A 23436-nucleotide genomic window follows, 5' to 3' on the forward strand; every position below is an offset into this window, starting at 1 on the left:
AACTAGGGTTTTAAAGTGATAATTGCATGAGAAATCGTGATCCTAATGTGTTTAATTTCTATTGATTACAACAAACGTGCGTTCTCAACATTTGATTTCATTTTAGAGTGTTAAAAATATTGTTTTGCATATTTAATTTAATTCAATCATAAAAATTGCATAATTAGGGTTTTCTTTTCAAAATTAGGGTTTTAATTAATTTCACATTCACTTTAGTAATTTAGTTTCGGTTAAGGCGACGATAGGTAAAATTGAACTAATCAATCTTTGTGGGATGATATTCGGACTCATTTAATTCACTTTATTACTTGTTAACGAACCGTATACTTGCGGTAGTTTTAAATCGAAAAAAAATAATTTCGTGAACACACATCTTCTATTTATATGATGAAATTAGGTTAAAATTCACGTCCAAATTGCCTTCCAAAAGTGTTTTAATCGAATAAAAAAAGTTCTCTTCGCGCGCGCATGATTTTGTCTTTGCACAACTTTAGCATCTTGGTCATAACTTTCACTTCCGGTGTTCGATTGAAGTGATTCAAAGTACGTTGGAAAACTAATTCAAAGAGTTAAAATTCTTCTAGAGATACAATATTTCCAATTCAAAAGTTTTCTATTGAAAAAATGGGTCTTAAGTAGACCAAAAATCTTTAAGATATCTTATGTAATTGAGAGTCGATCTATGATAATATTTTGATCATTTACCTTTTTTTTTCTTTACTTCAATTTGCATTCAATTGACTGCTATAAATCTTCAAAATATCTTTTGTGATTCAAATAAACCATTGGATATTTACACTTTGGTTCTCATACTTTGAATTTCTTTCATTTTTGCTCCTTTTTTGTTTCTTTCTTCTAATTCTTATTTGAAACATGAATTTTTCCTAATAAAAGCAAAAAATAACAAATTAGGTATTAATTCATTCAAAAAATAACAAAATATCATTATTTCTGATCCCAAATAAGTGTAGAAACTACACTTATGAGCTACCATAGTTACTCATCTATTTTTCATCTAATGGAGGACAGAAATGAAATAAAATATGAAGAAAACTGGCCAATATATAAATTCTATGAGTACTTTTTGTCTCATTTCTATGACAATGCATTCAGGATCTAATGATGACATGGCAGATAAGACACACGAAAACCTAAAATAGGATCAAAATAAGAGAATATCGCAATGAAGTCTCACCATGTATCCATCCCACAGCAATTTTTTTTTTTTCTCTCTCTAAGTGAAGAAAACTATTTAAAACTATTGTATGCATAAATATTCCCTGAAAGTTATATTAGGAGGACATTTTGAGTTCGGAAATTTATTTCGTATCAAAATGTTGTGGCAGTATAATTACCTGAAGATGAAACAAAAGAAAACTGTTGTGGCAGTGTAATCCCCCAAAGATAAACTATTCAAGGGCAATCTTGGTATTTAACACTACATTCCCCCCCCCCCCCCCCCCCCCCCCCCTTTTTCTTGTTAAATAAACATATAAAATGTCTTGAATAATAGGGATTGCACAATGCTGTGCTTTCGCTCCCAACCCTTATTTTTTTATATTTTAAAATTTAATTGTTCCTAATAAACAAATGGGAATACTCAATCCCGTTCTACCTCTTGATAACCTCCAAAGGATTTAGGACCAGAGAGGGCCGCTCATACCTAATACCTCATTACCATTCCTATTAAAGATAGTCGATGACAATGAATTGGATCCATCCAATATGGTATAACCTACTCTATATTATTGTTTCTTGTTCAAATCAACTTTGAAAGTAACCAGAAAAAGAAAGTCTTCAAACAAGTTAGGCAGTTGGCTACTAATAAAATTGAACAATATTTTATCCAAGTGATATAATACTCTCAGTATTAGAGCTTGATGTTAAAATAGAGAATGAAGTACTATTTTTCTTAATTAAAGCCTTGAAATCTATAACACAACAATAAAGTTATAATGCATTTCTATACAATAAATGATAAGACAGTGACATGATTATCACATAGATGAATGCTAAGCACCAATAAAATTGAATAACATCATTCTTAATACAATTGTTTGTTGTTTGTTATTCATTATGGATATTAACAACCACCTGCTCATTTATAATGAGTTCAGTGCGTAATCTTCCTCAATATGATCTGAGGGACGAAAGAAATAGCAAATAATATAATTAATTCTATTTTCTTCACAAACTTAAAAGCTTTTAACAAGCGAGAAGGGAATCGTCATGAATGTCAAGAATTAAAAATTCAATAGGTTGGAAATCTCTCCTTATAATTATATAAAATTAATACGAACTTTATTTGTCCTATTGGACTAATCCGATAAGACTAATTTTGACACTTGTGTGGAGTTTATGGGACCAAAAGTGTAATTTTCTTACATAGCCAAAATGGGGGGAATTGATTTGTCTTTTGGATAGAATTAAAAATGCCTCAATTTTTCTCATGTGACGTTAGATTGCATTGTAGAGATTATTCAAGATTTTCATATTTTCATTTTTGTGATGATTATATCATTAAATTGAAATCAAGCATACATTGAAAGATATTAAGAGCCCGTTTGGTAGGGATTTTGAGAATTGATTTTTTGACCGTTAGAAGAAAAGTGGGGTCCACATGTGAGAGAAGAAGTCAAAAATTACGACTTGAATAGTAAAATAACGATCAAAAAATCAATTTTTTGGGACAAAAAATTCTTACCAAACGGGGCCTAAGATATTTAAAAATACTAAAGTCTTAGATTTAAAAGAATTCACGTGAGCGCTCGGCCAAAAAAAAGTTTGTTTGACCAAGCCTTTCATTAGAAGTGACAATTAAAAGTTCAATCATGACCAATGACTCATGTTATGCTAAAGCTGCATATGTCAACTTTAGAGTTGCCTTGTATGGAACGCTATTGTGTGTTATAGAACATCAATACGGGCTCGATACACTAATAATCATAGAACATTCAGTGTGATCTAATGCTCGGCCAAGATGGAAACAAAATTGGAAGTTATAATTTCTCTCAAAGATTGGTCATATGAAGAAAAACAATTAAATCTGTCAAAGAAATTTCCATAATTGTATCATTATCAAAAGGACGAACACTTTTTTAGGTGGTCTGAGAAATCCAAAGTCATGAGTCATCCAATTTAAGAGCAACGGAATTTTTGTTAAGAATAAAACCCTCCAAGCTTTTTCCATTATATTTACACACAACTAAAAAAAAAGCTAATATTACAACAGGAGGGAGAACACCATGGGTCTAACTGTCTAAGCATGAAAATATCACCTCTTTACGAAGCAGAAAATACGGTTTTAACTTAACGAAAAAGTTGAACAACTGACTACAATGACAAAAGTAGAGGTCAGAATGTAAACCTGTGCCCTTCAGATGTGAGGGTGGCCAAAGTTGGAGCGAGGCAGCAAAAAGCTAAATCCCGAGTTCTCACGGATTAGTGCTGGAGGCTCAATATCAGAGATGTCAATTGGTTCCATAGACTTGGATATGTCATCAACCGAAAACGGTATGCAGCAACCGACCATCAAGAGTGATCAAAACTTACTTCAAAAAGGACGAAAGAAAATAGGGTTGGAAATGTGTTTTCAAAAAGAGAAGAATGGAGAAGAAACGAAATACAAAACCAAGTAAATCGAGGACAATAATAAAAAGATGAAAAAAGAAGAAGAAAAAAACTTAAACATGTTATCGTTGTCCTCAAACGATATTTGCCCCTCATAGATTAAAATTTAGTGCTTATAGGATTTTGGCAAACGATTTGTTGGATTAATCAAGCATTGCCAAGGATTCAACACTTAAGCACTAGTGTTATCCTTGAAAACTAAAGAATGCAAAATAGGGTTTTGTATATGGTAGGGAGATATCTTTTTCTCTTGTTGTAGAATGAAATTTTAATCACAATATTGATGTTTCTTATATGTTTATGAACATCAGTCAAACACATATATATAGACCTCAACAAGTCTCCACGAAATGGTGCCAAAATCAAGTGAAAAATCACCAGAAATTCAAATAGCAACAGCCATTAACGGCTAAAAATTCGTTCTATGTGACTGCATAGAGTAAACCTATGCGGTCGCATAGAACTCCCAATGGCAGACCCCTTAATTTCTGTAAATGGCCATGCGATAGCAAGCCATTTTGGCTTACGCAATTGCATAGGCCAAAATTTGGGCCTTCGATTCCACTTTTTGTTCAACACTCTGATTGACTTTTGAACAATATACAACAAAAGGTCTAGTAATAAACATAGTTAAGAACTTCCATTCCCATTCTTCCCTAAATTTTTGGCAGACCTAGAAAAACCTGAAATGAAAAAACTTTTGAATCATCACATAATAAAACGCCAGTTGGCAGCAACAATTATTCCAAGATTATTAGTATGTTTGGTACAACTTAAAATCAAATTAAAATCATTTTTTTGACCGTTATTTCACTATTTCACCTGTCATTTTTGAATTCTTCTCTCACAGGTAGGACCCACTTTATCTCTATCGGTCAAAAAATCAATTAACAAAATTCCTACCAAACAAGCACTATGTCAAATGTAAAATTTTGTCGATCAACTTTTATACATCTTAGGTCTCCTACTAATTCCCAAGTTCTAATGTAATTTAAACTTATATTGGAAGCAAGAATTACAGACAGAATATGAAAAAAAAAATCGTCAAATAGGAACTTGACAATGCTTACCTGGAATCATCGTCCAATAGAAAAGAATTGCTTACTGCATTATTTGAATCTTCAATCATTAACACCCTCATTTTAGATATAACCCGTGTGCAACAGAAAAAGATCATGAATATCATTAATTTCCCCCATAGATATAAGTATTATACAATGAAATTACTCTCCGAAGTTATCCTAACCTAGTTTAAGTAACGGTATCCATAGTGTTGAGAAACAGGTTTGAGTTTAACGTTCTTGGGGAGGAGAAGATTAAATTCTTCCTCTTATTCACTTTCATTATATAGAAATCATTAATAGTACATGTATGGACATAGATACAAATATGGACTCTCATCTAATCTATGTTATTCTAATATACTTATTTCCTTAACACTTTCCCTCAAGTTGAAGCATATATATCATAAAAGCTCAACTTAGAACAAAGAAACTTCAATCAATATCCATTCACTGACTTTGTAAACATATGTTGACCTCCCATCCTCACAAATGGTGTACATATATCACCACTCACTATCTTGTCTCAAATAAAATGACAATCAACTTCAATGTGCTTGGTTCTTTCATGAAAGATTAGATTGGATGCAATATGCAAAGTAGCTTGACTGCTTACCAAACTAACAATTTCTCGTTCTATTGGATCGTTGTGAGTCCCGTTGACTGAGATTGGTTCACTCCGTCCTGCCTTGACTGCTTGACTTCTTTTCTTCTTCTCCTAGTGTTAATGCCTTTGTCCGGAGGCCTTTCGTTCCTTCCCTCTTGTGTGTGACCTTGACCGGTGCTCTTCACCATATGTCTTGAAGTCAGGGTTACCTGCTTCTGTGGTTCACCCTTTTGGGTAAGCGCGGAGAAAGGCCACTCATCGAGCCTTATAGCGCGCATCGGGCTTCAAGAAGCGCACGCTAGAGGGGAAGGAACTGTCTAAAAAAGAGCTCCCATAAGACTTATTTCAGTTTCAAGGGGGTGTCAGTTAGAAAGGTTCTTACAATGTTCGTTCAATTAAGGGCTTTTTCAGGCATATGACGCTGAATTGAAGAGGTGGGAAACGAAGTTGTTAAAGGAACCTAGCCGGAGAATCGAATAAATGAGAGCTGCTCGGAGGATGGGGCCCGAGCGATAGGAAGTAGAATTTCTGAAAATTCTTCGATTGATGGATAAGAACAAAAAAGTGGGAAAACGATTTCAAAAGATGCTTTCGAAGTGAAAGTGAATTATCCCGTCGGATTATAGCCCCAATCAGGTTTTTGATCACCAGGACAGAGCAGTCTCAGATGCAGGCGTTGATAGCCAGTCAGCAGCAGGAGATTCAGGCGCTGAGGGATTAGATTTGAGTTTAAAGCAGTGGATACTCTATAAGTAAGATAACAAGTAATTACCCTCCGTTCTCTTAATTGAAAACTCGGCCCAATCTTTTTAGCACAAGATCGCCTTTTCTTGCTGCCATGGGGTCGACCTGTGAACAAGGTAAACCCCGGCCCGACCTGTAGGTCCGCTAACGTAAAGCGAGGAGTTGAGCCTGAACTGGCGAACCGAAACAGTCCTTGTTCTGCTTGTCCAGCAGCTTCTTTATATGAGTCTTTTACCTGACTTTTTAAATTCACTCAAGTCAAGTAAGCCTAGCTAGTCAGACCGGATGGGGAAGACCAGAACTAGCGAGTTGTGGGTCACCATAAAGAAAATCGGATCTACTTTCTCCCTTCATCGACCGCGAGCTTCCTCTCCTCAATCTTCCTCCATTCCATCGAGCCCAACCACGAAAGATTTTATAAAAGACATGGTTTTCGGCTCGTAAATCGCTCTTCTTCCTTTACCGGAGGTGTCAGTAACAATAGCAATCCTCCCTCTTCATTTTGCTCCGGATTGTAATCTCTAATGAAAAATATAGCTCCATGAGCAAAAGCTCCTGTCATGATGAATCCTGCGATATATTGGTGATGAGTATATAATGTGAGTTGCTGATCATAATGCCCGCCCTTAGTAGGATTTCCAGTAATCGGCCCTAGGTTGGGGTGCGAATAGTTTTAGTCACCTTCCTCTTACGTATTACTATTTAGGGGCTTTGAAGTTTGAAGCTGTTCTTGCTTCTCGCTCTATCTAATTGAGAGAATAGCTTGCTTCGCTTTTTGCCTCTCTATGGTGGTGATTATGGGCATAGAATTAGCGCATTAATGTGCAGTTATATTATATTGTTCCAGTTCCGAGGCAGCCTCATTTCCCCCGAGAAGAGTTAGAATGGCAGTTCCTGCTCCTTGGGAGGTGGGCCTAACCCTGGGGATGAATAGAAGCCCCCCTATCAAGCAAGAAGGAAGTGGCTCTTCCCACGGCGGAGTGCGTTCGGGGATGGCCCCTCATGGATGCTATCTATTCTGACTTGTTGGATGCCAACTCGGCCCTTCGACTCGAATCAATCTTGGCTGAATAATCTCTTTGAACAAAAATAAGACCAATGTTATTGGGTCAGCGAAGGACATTAACATCCCAAAAAACTGACTTTTTTGAAAGCGTAGAAACGCAATCAATGAAAAAACTGACTTTTTTTTTTGTAAGACCAAATGCTATCTCAAAAGAATACAAAATATTGCAAAGCAAACATGGAAATGAGAGAGAAAGTCAGAGGAAAAAACACGATCTCTCTTTGCGAGATCCGAAAGTGGAGAACGCATAGCATTCTCTCGGTCGTAGGTCATTTATGTGCTCGACCGTAGGGAGTAGGGAAAAGAGTAAGTGATAGTCATCCATCGCCTTGAGTGGAGCCTGGTCTGGGAAAGACCCCCCATTTCATAGCGCCTGGGGAAGGCAAGTACCGTCCCCCAAGTCGATTCGATGAACATGCTACCTCTGAACGGAGGGCCCCTGTTAAGTAGTTTTTTGCTAAATAAATGAGAGAGAGAGGGAAATCTCAGTGCTCAGTGAATGGCTAGGAGTTCCCGAGTTGGACAGTCTCATTATAGAGATGCTGCGAGACAAAAAGTCTTATCTCGAGTCAAGCTGGGGCCTCATTTCATTCTCGTAAGGGGAATGAGTGCACTGAAAAACTAGACAAGTTGCTCCCCCCTGCAGGTCCCGTTCCCCATCTCTCGTCTGATCCTGGCGCTTCGATTTCTGCAAGCTCACCTATTCCTTTCTCCGTTGTTCCCATCAATGGGTCATGAAATTGTGGACGCTAAGACTAGAAAAGGAGTGACTCCAGTTAGGCCTAGCCCAAGAAAACAAAACACAAATGGTTTGAACGAATCCGACGAAGAATCCCTTGTTTGATAGGGCTTGAGGTTCTAAATCCAAGATGAAATCTCGATGCATCAGATGTGGAAAGTGGCGGGAGCAGTAAACTTCGTCCGTTCCATGGGCCCGCTCCAAAATATTCCGAAAGAGAGGATTCGTGACTTCTATGCTCTCAAAACCCCCAAACCTAACTTACGCTCAGTTTGTTCTTGCACAACAATAGAAACATTTGAGTCTTCGATTTGGATTTAGTCTTAGATTTTGTATTTAAAATCTTGTATATCTGGAGAAGTATGTATTTAGCCAAAATACATGCAATAGAATCTTTGTATTATTCGACGGAGATCCTGTCCAATCTGTATCTATAAAACCTTCTATTCTGGTATGTCCATTCGGTTTATACAATAATCCAAGGCTTGGAGCTTTTTTCAAATACTGAAGAATACGTATCACAGCTTCTTGATGAGAAACTCGAGAAGCATCAAAGTATTGACAAATAACGCTAACTGCATAGAAAATATCTGATCGTGTGATGGTAAGATAATTCAATTACCAAACGATAATATTTTCCCAGTTCCTCAAACGGTTCCCCTTCATCCTTCAAAAGCTTCACATTAGGATCCACAGGAGAGTCGACCAGTTTCAAGAAAACCTGTTTCATTTAATAGGTCAAGTACATACTTTCTCTTAGATAAATTGATACCTGCCTGAGATCTAGCAACTTTAATACCCAAGAAATATCGGAGTTTGCCTAAATCTTTAGTTTAAAAATGTTCTCGTAGAAACTGTTTCATTCGAACAATCCCATTTGCATCATCACTAATGATTACAATATCATCTATATAAACTACAAGGATAAATAACCCGTACCGGTTTGTAGATGAAATACTGAATGATCTGTCTGACACCTTTGAATATCAAATTCTAGAAAAATCTCAGAAAACTTCCTAAACCATTTCCTTGGCGATTGCTTTAACCCATATAAAGCCCTCTTCAACACATAAAGATAGTTTCGGTACTACCCAAGTGGTTGCTTCATATAATCCTCTTCGTGCAAGTCACCAAAAGAAATGAAATTTTGATATTCAATTGAAACAGGGGCCTACCAAGGTCAGCAGCAATAGATATTAAAATGCGAATAGGAGAAATCTTAGCAAATGGAGAGATTGTTTCATCATAATTAATACCATATGTCTGTGTTTAACATTTAGCAACCAATCGGGCCTTCAATCTACCTAGTCCCATTAGAATTAAACTTCGAAACAAAGATCCATTTGTTACCAACATGATGTATTCTAGGTGGTGAAGAAACGAGTTCCCAATTCTTATTCTCGTGTGAGCCTTTCTAATTCCACAACCTTTCGCAACTCATGATCAGATAAAGTTTTTGTTACTGTCTTAGGAACTAAAAAACTGAGATGTGAAATAGGAAAATGAAGGTGATAACGAATCAAAAACGTTATAGTAACGGATAGATGTTTAATTATACAACTACGTTTACCTTTATGGAGGGTAATGGGCAATAACTTAAGATCGGAACAGATGATAGATGTAGGATTTGTAAACGGTAAGGTACGGATGGGGCCACAAGCGTTAATGGCTTAAATTGTTGAGTATAAACATGTAAAGAAGGAGGTGGCTCGTTATGAGAAGATAACAACTCAGGTGTAATAGACAAAGGTAAGTTTGATTCTAAAGAAATACCAACTAGTAGATATGGGACAAGTAAGCAAACGTGATCTCGATTGGAGTCAGGAGACGTCTTATGATCAAAGAAATAAATTGTGGACTCGTCAAAATTGACATTCGCACTCACAAAGTAACGTTGTAGAGAACAATTGTAGCACCAATACTCCTTTAGAGTTTGGAAATAACCAAGGAAAATACATTTAATGGAGATAGAGTCAAGATTGTCATGACCAAGACCAAAGTGATGAACTTAACAAACACACCTAAAAACCTTGAGAGGTAATGAACACTATGGAGAGGAGGAAAATAAAAAAGAGATTGGTAATGCACCATCCAAAATCGAGGATGGCATGCGATTGATGAGATAGCATGCTTAAGGACAGCATCACTCTAAAAACGTTTAGGAACAAACATATGATAAAGAAAAGCACGAATAACCCCTAACAAATTACGATTTTTACGTTCTGCAACTTCATTTTGTTGTGGAGTATAAGCACAAGACGTTTGAGGAAGAATGCCTTTAGAAGAGAGAGAGGGCGTAAAAGAAGCAGACATATATTCTTTGGCATTGTCAGACCGCAACATACGAATTTTCTGGTTAAATTGATTTTTGACCAAAGTACAAAAAACTTGAAAGATAGAAAGTAACTCATAACGATTTTTCATTAAGAACAACTAAGTCATACGAGAACAATCATTCACAAAAGTGAAAATATTGAAATTGACTAGTTGAAATATTGATTTGTCCATATACATCAGAATGAACTATCTCAAATAAACTAAATGCGTGACTAGCAGTTCTTAAAGGAAAAGACACACGATGATGTTTGCTAAATTAACACGCTTCACATTCTAGAGAGGACACATTACGAGGACTCAGGACTTGACATTGTAAAGTGGAAAGAAAAGGATGACAAAGACGATAATACCACTTCATGGATGAAACAGATGACGGGAAAGCTTGAGGAAAAGGGACTAGTGAAAGATCAAGGTAATACAAGCCACCAACTTTATGCCCCATACCAATCATCTTCTTCGTCTTGAGATCTTGAAAAACACATAAGAATAAAATGTTACAGAACATTGAAGAGTAGTGGTAATTTTACTGATAAACAATAAACTAAAGGTAAAACCAAGAACATCAAGGATGGTTGACAGAACAAATTTAGGACTAAGATGGGCACTAATCAAACCTGCAACACTAGTTTGGGAGCCGTTAGCAAGAGTGACATATTTGGAAGAAATAATATGATGATAATCAAGAAGAGAAGTAAACAAACCAATCACGTGTTCAGTAGCTCTGAAATCGATAATCTATATGTTGTGAGATGATGATAACAGACAGTGAGAAGATACAGTACTTGACTATGTAAGAGTGGCCATAGAAGTGGAAGTGACCGCCTGTTTATAAGCTAAGAACTCGACATACTCATCCCGTGGTACAAATAAAAAATCAGATTTCAATGTTGAATTAGAGTTAGCCACTGATCCAGAGATAAGGTTATGGGCCTCATTAGACGAGACCTGATTTGCGGATCCAGATGGTTTGCCATGTAAGTCCCAACAATAATTAACGGAGTGACTTAGACGACCACAACGAGTACATTTTCGAGGTTCAAAATTTCTTGAATGACTACCGCCTCTAGTGTCTCATCTACCCTGAGAACTAAAGGCACGTCCACTTCGACCGCCATATCCACCCCTGAATGAGCCACCCTGAGCAATAAAAACAAAACAATTTTCACTAGGTGTACTATCCGATAGAGTAGAGCGCTAAATACGAGAAAATGTCTGCAAGATTGAGAAGTTCTTTTCCACCTGATAATACCTGCGCTTAAACTGCCTCAAACTTCGGCGAAAGATTAATAAGGAATTTAACAACATTGATGTCTTCCCGCTATTTTTCCATAACTTTCAAATCAAGAGAGAGGTTGATGTACATTCCTCTCGTGACACATAGACAAAAGCTTATTATAATATTCAATGAGGCTGAAGGAGCCCTTCTTACGTCCAAAGTAATGTTTACACGTCTTATAGATTTGAGTAACGTTTTCGGTTCCAAAATGTATACATTGGAGATGCTCCCAAATTTGTTTAGCTGTAGACATAGAGAGATGAATACCTAATATGATGCTCAATGCTACTGATCATGAGTCTTATGATTGCATTATCCTCTTGATTTCGTCGATCATTGAGAGTAAAATCAAACTTTACAAAATCACATTCCGGGGTCTTGACAGATGGCTTGTCTAAAATCAAGTGGTTAAATAAATCCTTAGCCCACAAGTAGACCTTGACACACCTAGCCCAATAAGACCAATTTAATGGAACATCTCCATCTTGGATGACATGATACTATCCACACAAACTAAAAAAATCATAAAATGGATCACAAACCAAGCCCAATAATAAAATCAACAATAATTAAAGGAGCCCACAACAAACCAAGAGTTCAAAGCTAATCAACAGACCCACTCTCCTATCAAATAACTACGGCCCAAAAAAATTGATGAACGCAATCCATCTCTCAAAGAAAACAAGTCTAGCCCAGAGGAATTGTTTTAAAACCTCAGCCCAAAAAATATTCTGTCCACTTCTTGACTGGCCGGCGATGCACTGCGTAATACCATCAGACTCTAAAAACTCTGATCGCTGCCAATAACTTCTCAACCACAGAAAAGCTATAGATTGCAATCGTTATCAACACACTGCAATCCTTCACTGCCAATGACTTCTCGACAACGGAATCAAAAACCTAAACTACATTTGATACCAACACACAATCCCAGCACCAGATATCACAATCTGTCGACGAAACACCGGCGAACCACACAACCCAAAAAAAATAAAAAAAATCGAAACCCACCATTGATTTACCGACAGTCATAAAAAAGATATCAGAGAAAGCAAAAAAATGGAGCAGGCTTGTGAAGAAGAAGAAGAGGCGGAAGAGACTATGAAACCGAACCATGCTCAGATAACATGTTGAGAAATAAATTTAAGTTCAACGTTCTTGGAGAGGAGAAGATTAAATTCTTTCTCTCATTCACTTTCATTATATAGAAATCAAGAATAGTACTTGTATGGAAATAGATACAATTATGGAAATAAAGTAAACCCAATTATACTCTCCCCTAATCTATGTTATTCTAATATACTTAACACATGGAAACATACATCTAAAGACACACACTGTGCGCCATATTTGTCATCCCAATACATTGTACTGATCCGATACAATTGCTGAATGCTCAGTGTTCACGAAATAATTCTTTCGATTTAAAATTACCGCAAGTGTACGGATCGTGACAAGTAATAAAGTGGATTTTTAAAATTTCGAATATTGTCCCACAAAGATTGAGTAGTTCAATTCTATATAATCTAGCCTTAACCGAATCTAATTGAGTGAAAATATGGTACAATGCAAAAAGTCCTAATTTCAATTAAAAACCCTAATTTCTCAATTAGGAACCCTAATCTCGAAATTTCTCTAATTAAACGACTCAAACACTCAAGTAAATGAAATTATGCGAATTCAAAAGCTAATTTATGGAAATGAATCAAAATAAAGTCACTAGGATCACGAATCCCTAATTGAAGTTATAAAAACCCTAATTTCATAAAATCAATGACCCGGTGGAAATTTGCCAATTCAATGTTCCTAAATCTATCCAACATATTCTCTCGATATATATTAGACCTATTCTTCCACACCACCAGCCTATATCTCTATGGATGATGCAAATATACAAGAATGCATGTGGTTTTGTGAACAATTAGAGAATTGCATAAAGCATAGGGGTATATCTCTATCCCCTATCGGACCCTATGTTGATTTACACCTTATCAAACCTATTCCACTTCTCTCGAATGTAAGAAATAAGTCATCAATACTCACACAATCATTGGCCACTAATTGCGGAAGAAGTCAATGCATATAAACAAATCAAATTGTCCAAACGAGTCTTTATATTAAAATCATGAAATATGGAATTAAAATAACAAACAATGATTCATCGATCACCTAGTGAATTGAAAACCTAGCCTAGAATATTCATAATTACACAAAAAACGAAATTAATAAATTGAAAGAATAGCACCCATATGAAAATTTCTTGAAATCTTGAATAAAGCCTTGAAAACCCGCTTCAATTCTTGTGGAATCGGCTTCAAGATTGTGTTTCTTGCCTTCAAAATTGTAATCTTCTTCTTCCTGGATGTTCTACCCTATTTCTGATGAATTTTGGCTTTTATATCTTGTCCTCACGGAGTCCCGAAAGAGTTTCAATCAAAAACGCAAGTTTAGAATTTTTTTTGTTTTTTATAGTCATGCGGCCGCATGGTGTTAAACCATGCGACCGCATGGTTCAAGTGAAATGACCCATGGAATCCCTGCAACCTTCTGTGCGGCCACAAGGTTGTAACTTTCAACTTTACTGTTTTGGTTTTTGAACTTCGTTTTCTCTTTTCTAGATTTCTTTTCTTTCTTTCCTTTGTTCCATCATCAAATGTTGACTCCTAATTGACGTTTGGGTCAATCAATTCCTTGATCACTTGCTCGGCTCATCTTTTGATTAATTGCAATTTAATCCTTCATCTTTCACTTTTCTTCAATTTAGTCCATTATTACTTCTTTCTTCCTCCGATCGTCTTGTAACATCCTCAAGCTCATACTTGGCATATTTTCATTCTCGTTCTGCACTTTAGCTCAACTTTTCAATATTTGTACATTTGGTCCTCGAACTATTGCTTTGTTTCGTTTTTGTCCTTTTTCGGCTCTTTTCTTCTGAATTCCATCTTTTCCATAGAAACACCTACATTATATGAATTTAACGAGATTAAGTCACAATTCAACTACTTTGTCCATGTTTAAGTCATGTTTGTGAGCTAAATAAGTATGTAAAAACATATCACTCAGCACCTATAACAAAGATAGAGACCAACAGATATATAAGGCAAAATTTGAGATAGATATAATAGTATAAATGTTTTCGGACGAAGATATGACTTACTGGGCAAAGGTCATGACTTATTTCATCCAGTGTTTTCTTAGGCTTTTGGTGGACAACGTGGATTGATACAATTTCTTTATTAAGGTAATTCTTTAATCAAATTATTTTCCTAAAAAGAAAGTATAACAAACAAAGATTGAAAGAAAATCAAGGCAGGATAAAGTAAGCGAAAAACTGTTTACCAGAAATCCAATGGCTTGTCTAATATGCTTTAGCTCGTCCCAAGCTGAACCTGCATACTGCAATATTTTGAATTATTTTCATTTAGTAAAATTTGTCAAATCCAAAACTTATTTAATATAACACTGCAAGTACCACATCAGTTGCATTGTAACACCAATGCTCCTATTCAGCCAATCCACACTTAACATATTCATCATTACTAAATGAAGAGCATTCTCGTCTTAAAATAAGGCTGCATATACAAACAATTTACACTAGATTATAAGAAAACAAATTTATATGCAGTAAGAATAAAGGTGAGTGACGTCAAAGTAAAAGGAAAAATAAACTCCACCTGTTAAACAATTGAACATTGATGAAAGAAAATATCTGTGTGAACACCTTCCGGACTAAAAATGGGGGTACCTGACAAAAATACAAAAAAATAAAAAATGTAAGATTAGTCAATACCGATAATCTTTACTCTAGACAAATTAGGTGTCTAATCAAGTAGATGAAAATACACGATCAACCTCAAAGACAAATTAAAGTCGGACAAATTTGTCACTGTTTTCCCTAAATAAGTTTGCCAAGTCAGATTTGAGCTTGGGAAAAAAAATCTACCGCTACAAGCAAAGCAGTTCATCTTTAGCTGGGAGAAAGTTTAGATTATATTAGAAGAATTACGAACATGATTTGCTTTCAAAGTGTTCAAGAAATTCCCAAGGCTCTTCACAATTCCTTGCCAGTGAGCAATCAAGGCTTGCTGGGATGCCGTGTTTGCAATAGAACGTGATGGTCCTTTAACTAAGCTTGCTCTAGAAGTTCTTGAAGATTGGATGGAAGAATTCCAATTCCATATTATATATTTCTTACAAAGGAAAAACTGTAAATATATAATACAAGGAGGAGGAATAAAAAAAGAAAATAATCTCCTATCTAAGGAAAGAAGAAATTATTTCCAAACTAATTTTCAATTTTACCGAATAAAAATAGAAACAATCTTTCTATAATAATTCTATAAAATTACGGGATTTTTACACTCCCCCTCAAGTTGGATCATAGATATTGACCATATCCAACTTGCAGATGAAATCATCAAAATTTTGTCTGTGTAGCCCTTTGGTGAATATATCTGCTGTTTGTTCTTTGGTGGCGATATAGGTCATGCAAATAGTTTCGTCTTCAACTTTTTCCTTTATGAAGTGTCTGTCCACCTCTATATGTTTAGTTCGGTCATGTTGTACTGGATTGAGTGAAATATTGATGGCTGCTTTGTTATCGTAATAGAGTTTAATTGGGAAATTCGTTGTAACTCGTAGTTCTTTCAAGAGTTTTTTTTTTAACCACAGTCCTTCACATATCCCTTGAGCTACTGCTCTGAACTCTGCTTTAGCACTGCTCCTTGCTACTACATTCTATTTCTTACTTTGCCAGGTTACTAAGTTTCCCCATATGAATGTACAATAACCAGTAGTAGATCTCCTGTCTTCTATTGCTCCAGCCTAATAAGCATCAGTGAATATTTCTATGCCCCTTTTTTCTTGTTTCTTGAACCATAGTCCTTTTCCAGGTGAGCCTTTGAGATACCTCAAAATTCTCTATACTGCTTCTAGATGAGTCTCCCTTGGAGAATGCATATGTTGACTTACCACACTCACGGCGAATGCAATGTCAGGTCTAGTATGTGATAAGTAGATTAATTTTCCAACTAGTCGCTGATATCTGTCCTTTTCTATTGGTTCACCCATGTCAGTTTTCCTACTAGTATCAATGGGAATGTCACTTGGTTTACACCCAAGCATGCCTGTTTCAGTTAACAGGTCCAAAATATATTTTCGTTGTGAAACACTAATACCCTTCTTTGATCTGGCTACCTCCATTCCAAGGAAATATCGCATTTGTCCAAGATTCTTTACTTCAAATTCGGTGGCTAGGCCCTTTTTTAGCCTCTTAATCTCGACTATATTATCCCCAGTAAGCACTATGTCATCAACATATACAATCAAAATGGTCTTTGTCCCGTCTTCAAATATTTTGGAGAACATAGTGTGATCTGATTGCCCCTATCGATATCCCTGCCTTTTTAATACATTTGAAAATTTATCAAACCACGCTCTTGGTGATTGTTTGAGTCCGTACAAAGACTTTTTTAGTTTACATACTTTGTTCTCTTCTCCTTTCTTGTCGAAACCAGGTGGTAATGTCATGTAGAATTCTTCTTCCAATTCTCCATTCAAAAATGCATTTTTGATGTCAAGTTATTGTAGTGGCCAATCTAAGTTTGCTGCTAGTGATAAGAGGACCCGAATTGTATTCAATTTGGCTACAGATGCGAATGTTTCTGTGTAGTCTATACCATAGGCTTGAGTATATCCCTTTGCAACCAGACGAGCTTTGTACCGTTCTATAGTCCCATCTGCTTTATATTTCACATTAAACACCCATTTACAACCAACTAGTCTCTTACTTTGTGGTAGCTCCACTACATCCGAAGTTCCATTTTTTTCCAGTGCTCTTATTTCTTCCATCACTGCTTTCTTCCATTTAGTAATTTTCAATGCTTTCTGAATATTTCTGGGAATCTCTGTATTATCAAGGTTAGAAACAAAAGTTCGAAATTGTGGAGATGAAGTTTTGTAGGCTATGAATTTTGAGATGGGATGAAGAGTGCATGACCGTTTTTGTTTTCTTAGAGCAATAGGTAAATCACAATCAGATGATTTTGGAGAAATTTCATGAGGATCTGGATCTATCACCGGTTCATACTCTTTTGGTGCTTCGAGTGTGAGGTCGTCTTCCTTATACTTTGATTTTGGCTTTCTTGAATAAACTATCATTTCTTTGTCAAGACGTTCCTTCTGATCTCCCCCTGAGTTCAAGTTGCTTTCTATAGATGGCATATTAGAACAAGTAGATGGTTCAAGATTTTGTATTGATTCATATTTAGATGGGTTAAGGGAGATTTCAAAAAAAACGATCTTCGACTATGTTCTCCTCTTGAGGAGAGGTTTTTTGAAAGAAAGGTTTTGTCTCAAAGAAAGTGACATCAAGGCTAACAATTACTCTTTTTGTTGTTGGATCATAGCATTTATATCCCTTTTGTGTTGGTGAATATCCAATGAATACACATTTGAGGGCACGTGTTTCGAGCTTAGTTCGATGATGGAAATGGATGTGAACAAAGGCCGTGCAGCCAAACACTTTAAGGGGTAACTTTAAGCTGATGCGAGAGTAAGGGAAAAATTTTCGGAATTTTTGAAGAGGGGTCTCAAATTTGAGAATGTGACTAGGCATTCTGTTTATAAGGTAGGTTGCTGTGAGAATGGCATCACCCCAGAAGGTGGTATGCATATTAGAAGTAAACAACAGTGATCGAGCCACCTCAAGGATGTGTCTATTTTTTCGTTCAGCAACTCCATTTTGTTGTGGGGGTATCAACGCATGAACTTTGGTGAATTATCCCATTGTCTAAAAGGTAATTGTTCAGATTATGATTGAAATATTCCGTGCCATTATCTGTGCGTAGAATTTGAATTTTTGTCTGAAATTGAGTTTGGACCATTGAATGAAAATTTATGAATACAGATTGGACATCACTTTTTTCTTTCAGCATATAAACCTAATAGATTCGAGTATGGTCATCAATGAATGTAATGAACCATTTAGTGTGGATGCGATTGGGGGTTCGTAAAGGTCCCCAAAGGTCACTGTGAATTAATGCGAATGGTTTAGATGGTTTGTATGTGGATTTTGGGAATGGTGAACGGTGATGTTTTGCGAGTTCACAAGTTTCACAACTAAAATCAATAGACATTTTATTCGAAAATATTGAAGGTAATACATGTCTCATATATTGAAGGTTGGGATGACCCAGTCTAAAATGCCATAACAGAATTTCATTATCCTTGGTAACAAATGCAGAATCACAACTAACAAATCGACATTGTTTACTTGCATCCGTTTCATCAAAGTAGTAAAGTCCCCCACACTCTTTAGCACTGCCAATCATCTTCCCCGATGATAGGTCCTGAAAATACAATGAGAAGAAACAAAGTTAGCGGAACAGTTTGAGGTTTTTGTTAATTTACTAATAGACAATAGATTACAGGATAAATTTGGGACGTGTAGGACATGATTTAGTGTTATTGAGTCAGAGAGTCAAATACTCCCTTTTTCCGGCAATTGAGGATAAAGAGTCATCTGCAATTTTAACTTTAAGGTTGTCTACACATGGTGAGTATGAAAGGAACAGGTGGTGGGAGTCCGTTATATGATCGGACGCACCATAGTCGATAATCCAAGGCACTTTAGAGAGTACCGTGGTGTTTAGGGATTTCGAAAAAATACCTTTGTGGGCTAGGGAACTTGACGAATTAGGTGACTGAAAATTTGAGAACATTTTATAGAGTTGTTCGAGTTGCTTTGGGTTGAATGCACTGTTTGACGTGGATTGTTGCGTGTCATTAATTGCAGCTTGATACCCGTGATTTCTAGTATTTTGTCTCAATTTCCAATCACTTGGTTTCCTGTACAAATCCCAACACGTATCTTCTTTATGTCTGGTTTTTCAACAGTGGTCACACCATGTACGACTCTTTTGATGTTTTGGGCTTGGTCCAATTTTTGCCGGTCCTCTAAACATTTGGGCCAATCCGTCAAACCCAACAAATTTGGGCCCATTAAAAAACGATTTTTTAATATTTGCAGCCAAACTATCCGGCCCACTATCCAGTGACCCAGTATGCCCAGTAGACTGTAAAGATAGGGCTGATCCATCCAACCCAGTGAGTCCACCTTCCTTCTTCATCATAATCAGCTGGCGACTCTCTTCTCGCCTCACTTCAGCGAACACATCACGGGTGGTGGGAAGCGGTCGGCAACCAAGAATCCGACCTCTAACATCATCCAATTCCTTGTTCAATCCGGCCAAAAATTCATACACTCGCTCATTCTCCAGCCGTTTCTTATACTTGATACAATCACTGGCGCAGTCCTATTCATCTTCAACACTCTGGTCCAATTCTTGCCATAAAGCTGTCACCCCTTACTTCGATTGCCACAACTTGGTTTTAATCTCAAAGATTTGTGAGAAATTTTCGGCGTCGGAGTACATCTCCTTGACTGCTTCCCAAATGTCTTTTGCGGTGGGCATGAAGAGATAAATTTTTCCAATTTCAGGCCTCATCAAGTTCACGAGCTATGCCATTACCATGGAGTTTTTGGATTTCCACCTTTTCTGAAGATTCACGTCGGCGATGGGATGCTTCGTTTCTCCGGTAAGATAACCTGACTTTCCTTTCCTATCAATCACCAATTTAATGGACTGAGCCCACTCCCTATATTTTTTCCCGTTGAGTTTCTCCACCGTTAATTGGAAGGACGAATTATCAATTCCAATTGGACCCATGGTGAGAGTAATTTCAGTTTCACCTGTGGGAGACTCGGATGTTGCCGAGTCCCTGCTCTCTCCAGTTTTGTCCGCCATTGATGGCTGGTTTTACTGTGACTCAGGCTCTGATACAATGAAGATTGGATGGAAGAATTCCAATTCTATATTATATATTTCTTACAATGGAAAACTGTAAATATATAATACAAGGAGGATGAATAAAAAAAGAAAATAATCTCCTATCTAAGGAAAGAAGAAATTATTTCCTAACTAATTTACAATTTTACCAAATAAAGATAGAAACAATCTTTCTATAATAATTCTATAAAATTACGAGATTTTTACAGTTCTAGGTGCCTATTAACAGATCCAGACAAAGAAATACGGATTATCAGTAAACAGAACATATTTGATTTCTTTAGAACAAAATGGAAACTGATGAGTTTACACAACTAATTTGAATACCTGAATACATAATCCAAGCAACGGTGAAATCTCCTTCTTTAAATTATCCCGAATCATTCCATAAATTTTCTCCACATATGCAATAAGTTGCTGCTTGAAAAGCAAAGCAGGATATTTGGCTTCTACTTGGCGTAAGGTCTTGAATCCACTAGGCAAACCATTCACAAAGGAGATATTTACTCCATGAGGGCTTCCTCGAAAGCTCTAAAATAAATGTCTGATGTAGATGAAAAATAAAACTTTCTTGACAGAGAATACTTTCATATGAACTATAAACTTTTGCCTGTCGTTCAAGAGGAAGATTTTATTTTTATTTTTATTTTTAGTTTTTTTTTTTTTACATGTGACATCTTTCCAAATAGAGCAGCTGAGGATGATCGGAGACGTAGAAGAGCCATTTCACTGTGACCACTTGCTTTCAGTGTACGTTGGAGTGGCAGTAATAGGGTTGAAGCAGTTGACAACCAATAAGCCAATACATCGTTGTTATCGTGGTGGTTCTGTGAATGGTAAAGTTCAAAATCTTTTAGACTTCCAATAGATGAGAATAAACAAGAAGAAAGTGGGAACAATGGGTTCTATATTTCAAACCTCAATACCTTGACCTATAGCCTGGATTATTCGGTTAAAGATACTAGTTCTCTCAACTTCAAAAGACCTCCATTGTAGAAGGCATTTTAAAATGATACAGGCTGCAATTGGCATGTTTCCTGCAAAGCCCAAGTGCTATCCAATACAACGAATGAGCAACTCCTGATTCTCCTATTGTTTCTCATTAAGTGACTTCTGTGGCTGTCATCCACTTCAGAAAATGAATGGCTATGCAAATCCTAATAAAATTGAGGCACATGGAAAACCAAGGTGAGGGTTAAACAAGTATACTTTGGCAATAGAAGCAGTATATTAAAAACAGGATCCGAAAAACATTCAAGATAACATAAAACTGCAGATTACAACATCAATCCTAAACCACAACATCAAGGTTTAGATCTTTCAATTGTAGGCTTAGACCACGCCCCTTTCACCATCACAGAGGCACCGAGACTCAAACACAAGCCCTCACAACCCAACACATCAAGGTTGCTTCACTGGAAATCAAAACAAGGACTGCCTACCTTCAAACGATTACTCACACAAAGGAGAATCACACAAGAACACAATTATCACAAAGATAATCAACCAGAAATCTCACAAAGAGAAGAAGGAAGAGTCACAAAGACGAAGAACACGAAGGTTCCAGAAGGCAGAGAGAAAAACAGAGAACAGAAATGACGATCCAAGTGCCAAACAGGGGCTAAGGATATTATTTATAGGTAATATCATCAACCGTTGATCAGCGGGTCAATCCAACGGTCCAAGAGCGACTAAGATGTGTGGGCTGGGTATTGGGCTCGGTTAAGTGGGCCTTCTAGGTAACTAATTAATGGACCAAGTATTGAATCCATATTTTTGGGTCTTTTCATCATTGCCTAATTGTTGGACTAGATCAAATGGCATCACAGCCCAACACAGTAACTTAAGGAGAGTTATTACCAAATGCATCTTAGCATCCCCAAAAATATGACCACTCTCACTCCTCTGCCATTTGAAAACCCATAAACTTTTGTAAGACACCACCATTTTATATTCCTGCTATGACACAGAAAGTAGTCTTGGAAATACCTGGATGATTGATCTAGAGCTTCCAGAAATGAATTTATTTGGTGCCATCGACACAACTTGTTGACGAAGAATTTTATTCTCCAACTCCCAATTATTTAGCTTCTCTTCTAGCCTGATTAAGATGCGAAAATTTAATTATCAGATCAAATAAACAAACAACTGTATCAAAATAATAGTCATCCTAGAAAAATTGACCTAACCTGTTTTCTGAAGTGCAATGAAGATGTGGTGCTATCTTTCTATATAAAACATAAATGCAGCTGTCGTAAACAAGGTAGTAATGCCAACGTTGTACAATTTGATCAGGATTTCTGGAAGTCGTGAGCAAATTTATTCCAACGTGATGATGTTTTTCAATTAAATGGAGTTATATTGCAGACTGAGCATTACTTACAAGCATTTTCCACGTGATGGCTAGTTCAACCTAAACTCAAGATTTTGTGACACTAACGATCAACTTGAGTACAAGAGTAAGAACAGAATTCCCTCAAACCAATCCTTATCCCCATCTTCTCCCAAGTGCTGCAACGTATACAAAGAAATCATCACAGTAGAGAGGACCATGGTTATAGTGTTTGGAATAGTGGGCGATATGCATAGGAAATGATGAGCATGATTCTGAGAGAGTAAATGTGTCCCATAACGTTGAGGCATTCTGGTTGGTTCAGGGCAGATGACAATTTGGTGGTTTAAGTGGCCCACACTTCGACAGAGATGTCAATTTCAGATTGGATGAAAAGAGTAGTAGAGTGCAAAGGATACAGGCAAACAACAATTAGAGGGGTGGGTATTAGACGTGATTTAAGGTTTCTTTCCTTGTATAATTTAGTTTCCTTTTATACAGCCAGGTATTCCTTGTACATATTTGTAAACCTCTATATATATATATGAAAGTTCCTTGTATAATTTAATTTCCTTTTATACAGCTAGGTTTTCCTTGTACATATTTGTAAACCTCTATATATATATATGAAAGTAGATAGAACGAAAATTCATTCGACAAATTGGCATTGTATCAGAGCCCTAAGTTACTTACTCGTGCGTGAAATCTTGAGTGATTGGCTCCTGGTTCATAGAAATCGGCGATCGTGTCTTAGTCGCCATCTTGGTTTTTTGAATTCCTCACGTATTTTGTATC

The 23436-nt window shown here is 36.6% G+C and overlaps 1 pseudogene; it reads right to left on the reverse strand.

The window, feature by feature from the left end:
- Window positions 1-3376: 3376 nt before the first annotated feature.
- The window catches only part of LOC111383919, a 42002-nt pseudogene continuing 21942 nt past the window's right edge, over window positions 3377-23436 (reverse strand).

Source organism: Olea europaea, unplaced genomic scaffold (genome assembly GCF_002742605.1).
Source record: "Olea europaea var. sylvestris unplaced genomic scaffold, O_europaea_v1 scaffold279, whole genome shotgun sequence".
Taxonomy (NCBI): Eukaryota; Viridiplantae; Streptophyta; class Magnoliopsida; order Lamiales; family Oleaceae; genus Olea; species Olea europaea.